Source organism: Chiloscyllium punctatum, chromosome 24 (assembly GCF_047496795.1).
Source record: "Chiloscyllium punctatum isolate Juve2018m chromosome 24, sChiPun1.3, whole genome shotgun sequence".
Taxonomy (NCBI): Eukaryota; Metazoa; Chordata; class Chondrichthyes; order Orectolobiformes; family Hemiscylliidae; genus Chiloscyllium; species Chiloscyllium punctatum.
In genome coordinates this window covers 80927366-80932171 of record NC_092762.1, presented here as the reverse complement: position 1 = coordinate 80932171, position 4806 = coordinate 80927366, and positions in this window count along the sequence as shown.

Sequence of the window (4806 nt, the reverse complement as noted above, 5' to 3'; positions counted from 1 at the left end):
TTTGAGATTAATTGTGTTTTTAATTACTTCAGATGTGATGAAGCTGTTTAAGATTGCTTTCTGCTGCCTAACCTGCTAAGTGAAGCCTTTTCTATTTTTCACACTCTCTCTCTCTCTCAAGCACACACACCCTTCCCCATTTTCTGAACGCACTGCTTTCCATGGGTACTCTCTTCCCTTTAACACCTTTTGCAGGATAAACCATTCATCTCTCCTGTGAATTCAGACCAGTGTCAGTGAGTTATAGACAGCATGGAATCTACAGGTAACATTGCAGCTGAACTTTGTTCTTTTTGATATATAACATACAAGCTTTCCATTTTGGACATTTTGACTAGCACTTGGGAGAAGGAACCCTGATTACATTTCTCTCCATGCTGCAGTCCACTGCTATGATCACTTGGCGTATAACATTAAAATACAATCAATTGTTCGGATCTGATTCTAAATTAAATCCACACTGACAAATGAAAAGTATACATTCCTAATCGTAAATGTAAGAGCCTTTTAGTGTCTTGCTGTACAAAGATGACGAGAATTGAATAGAAGTAAATAAATCAGTGGAACAGCTGCTGTAGAAATGAGAAATTCAGGTAGGCATGTCAGTTTATTACTGCAGGAGAGTGAACTGAGGTAACTGACCAAAGACTGTGAAAACATTCTGACTTTAGATGCTGAAGTGAAAAGTTTTACTCCATTTCACAGAACTTCCCAAATTAAAGTAAAAGAAATTGTCATTATCAAATTGTCAATGTTTAAAGTCCAGCATTTATTAAACAAAAAATGGCATCATCATTACAACCCTGACAAGTGCAATAATGCAAAGAATATCTTCCTGAATACATAGATAAGCAACATACAAAAACACAGATTTAAATTCAGCCACAGATGAAATATACACTGCCAGTTTGTTGGCTTAAAAAGAAAAGCTCCCAATGTTCAGCAATGCAGTAATAGCAAGCCATAAAAATCAATAACTGGCAGAAGTAAAAGACCCTATTGTTTAACTACCCTAGTCCAAAGCCATTCCCAACATTGAGGAATGCTTTAAGTTGCCCCAACCCAACCCCAGAACTAATCTTGCCTTTCAAATTCCCCTCCACTTTCCTGGTTCTCAGTTTTCTTTGGTTAAACATTTATCTATGATTGGCTTAGTATCCTTTCTGGATTACACCTATGCAAAATATTCTGGACATTTATCAATGTTGTATGTGCTATTTTATAAATTGCTGGCAGATCTGACTTAGTGCTGTATCTCCACAATCCAGTAGAGGGGGCCGACATGTAATTTAAGGTTAATTTTAATTCTCCAGGTACTGATTCCGTATCTATAGCCTTTTTCATAGAAAAATTGAATCCTCACAATGTGGGGGCAGGCCACTCAAGTCCACATCAACCTTCTGAAGATCATCCCACACAACAAACCCTCCAATACCTTGTATTTCTCATGGCTTATCCACGTGGACTGCAGCCTTTGGATTGTGAGAACAAGCCCACAGGGGAAATGGGCAAACTCCACATAGACAGTATGGAATTGAACCTGAATCTCTGGTGCTATGAGGCAGCAGTGCTAACTGCTGAACCACCTTTGAAGGTAATCTGGTTTTGCAATGGTATATTGGTTAAGGCAATAGGAAAGTTGATTGCTACTGTCAAGAGCCTATTACTGTTAGATTGAGAGAGATCTTTTATAAGATGCAAAAGGGGATTGACAAAGTACTAACAGAAAGGATGTTTCCTTTTGTGGGGCAACTTAGAATGAGAGGTCATGTTTTAGGATAAGGGGTAGCAGATTTAAAACCAATGAGAGAAAATAACTTCACGTAAAGGATCATTAATCTGTGGAATTCAGAGAGAGATTTTTAATTAGTACTGGTATGAGGGGTTGTGGAAAGAAAGCAGGAAAGTGAAGTTGAGGCCAAAATGAGATCAGCTTTATTCATATTGAATGGAGGAACAGGCTTGAGGGGGTGAATTGCCTAATCCTGCTCCTAGTTCTTATGTCCTGTTTATTCTAAGCTGCTCAGGTGGTCTGTGCACACCTACTGGCTTCTGGTTCCAGAGGTTGCTGTCATGAGGTCTGTGCAGCAGCTGCAAAGATTAGAGGCAACACAGGTGGTAATGCCACTGCCTCTGAACCAGAAAGTCCAGGTTCAAAAGAAACTTGCCACAGGCTGATTTAAAATAGCAGGAGGCAGTGAGCTAGTGATAAAGTGCTGGGCTAGTAATCCAGACTCCCCAGGCCTGAGGACATTGGTTCAAATGCCACCATATGGGGAACTTTGAATTCAATAAAAACCTGGGACAAAGAGCTCGTCTAATGAAAATCATATATCACCTAGACTCCTAGAGTCTTACGGCACAGAGACAGACCCTTTGACCTAAACTAGTCAATGCTAACCAAAATGTCTGTCCATACTATCCCCATTTCCCTGCACTTGGCTTATATCCTTCTAATCCTTTCCTATCCATGTATTTGTCCAATTGCCTTTTTAAATGGTATTAATGTACCCGTCTCAATCACTTCCACTGGCAGCTCAGTCCATATGCATACCACCCTCTGTGAGAAAAGGTTGCCTCTCAGGTTCCCTTTTGTTCTTTCCCCTCGAACTTTAAACTGATGTCCTCTAGTCCCCAACCCTGGGAAAAAAACTGAGGGCATTCACCCTATCCATGTCCTTGCAAAATAACTTCTCAACTTCTTTACTCAGTCCTGACTGATGAAGGCCAGTGTACCAAAAGTCTCTTCACTGCCCTGTCTACCTGTGATTGTTGTGAAAAATCTGTCTAGTTCTCTAATGCCCTTTAAAAGAGGAAATCTGCCATTTTTACCCAGTCTGACCTACGTAAGTATATAGCCACAGTTGATTGTTAACTGCCTCTAGTTTGAAATTGCATTGGATTCAAGTCCCATCTGCCCTGGAAGTGGGTTATAACATGTCTGAATGGGTTGATTTTAAAAATCTATATAATCGCACCAATAGGGTAGTTTTGTGCTTGTGCTTGATTAGTTAAAACTTGGTGCAGATTCAAAAGAAACAAGCTGTAGAAGTAGGTAGAAGTTGCTATAATCACGAGAGAACAGTTGAGAGCATTGAGTAAATTGCTGTTAAATTCCAAATTTAAACTGGTGAGTCACCTCAGCATAGCTCTGATAAAATATACAACAGATAGATTGTATCAGTTAAATATACCGTATTAACTATTCTTTACAACATAATTATTTTCTTATTGAAAAATAATGCCTTGGATCCACCAGATTTTTTTTTTGTAAAGTAGAAATGGATTATTAGATAAATGTATATCCCAGGGTGAACCATTCACTGTCACACTGTACATGTGTCTAATAAACAAAGTATCAGTTTCAGTCCAGCAGCCAGAAATCCTCCATGAAGCTCCAGTTTTTTTATTCTAGAGTATGATTATTCCTAACTAAGGAGGACACATATAACAATAGAGTAAATGTTGTGGAACTACAACGCTTCTGTTTACCTGGGAAAGCAAAAGGAAATGTGTTGGGAATCCTGATTACTGCCTTTTTATATTAACAACTGACAGGTGTTCTTGTGAATTACATAAAAGTAACATGTTTCCCCTAATGGGGTCTTTTGGTGGTAGTGTCCCAACCCCAGAACCAGGAGGCCCATGTTCAAATCCCACCTGTTTCAGAGCTGACATAACATTCTGCACAGGTTGATTTGAAAAGTAGATTAAATTAAGAAAAGGTTTTCCCTCCCTGGGGCTCTTGCATAGTGGTAGTGTCCTTATCTTTATGGCAGTAGGCCTGGTTCAAGTCCAACTTGCTCCAGAGGTGTGTCATAATGTCTTGCACGTGTTGATTAGAAAATAGGTTGAAAAATAAACGTGTTCCCCCAGTGGGGTTCTTTGTGCAGTGGTATTTTCCCTTCCTCTGGACCAGAAGGCATGTCTCATATCAACTTTGAACAACTTATTTAAAATATCTCAACGTGTTGCCCCAAGGATTCTTAGGGTGCAATAATAGAGTCATACAGCATGGAGACAGACCCTTTAATCCAATCAGTCCACACTGCCAATGTTTCCAAACTAAACTCATCCCACCCTACTGCGCTTTGCCCATATCTCTCCAAACCTTTCCTATTCATGGGCTTATCCAAATGTCTTTTAGACATTGTTACTGTACCTGCATCCACCACTTTTTCTGGCAGTTCACTCGACACACGAATTTTGTAAAAAGGTTGCCCATTACATCCCTAGTAAATCTTTCTTCTCTCACCTTAAAACAAATATATTCCTGCCCCTAGTTTTGAACTCCCCCACCCTATGGAAAAGACCCTTGTCATTCACTTTACCCATGCTCCTCATGATTTTATATCTATTGAAAAAAGTCCCAGCCTTTCTGGTCTATTTTTATATCTCAAATCGTCCTTTCCCAGCAACATCCTGGTAAATCTTTTCTGAGCCCTCTTCAGTTTAACAGTATCCTTCGTATAGCAGAGCAACCAGAACTGCTCACAGGACAGGACTCCAGAATGTTTTTCAAGTCACAGCTGCTCCAGAGTTGTTTCAAAATATATATGAACAGGTTGATTAGAGAATATGTACAACATGATCTCTCAATATATCACCTTTCTTAAAGGAACACTATTATTGAATTGAAATTAGAGAATTGTAGCCAAGGGGTTGATTTCTACCAGTTTTATATTCAATTAATATGGACATGCGGCAGTATAGTGGTTAGCACTGCTGCCTCACAGTAGCAGGCACCCCGAGCTTGATTCCATCCTCGAGAGTTTGCACATTCTCCCTGTGTCTGTGTGGGTTTCC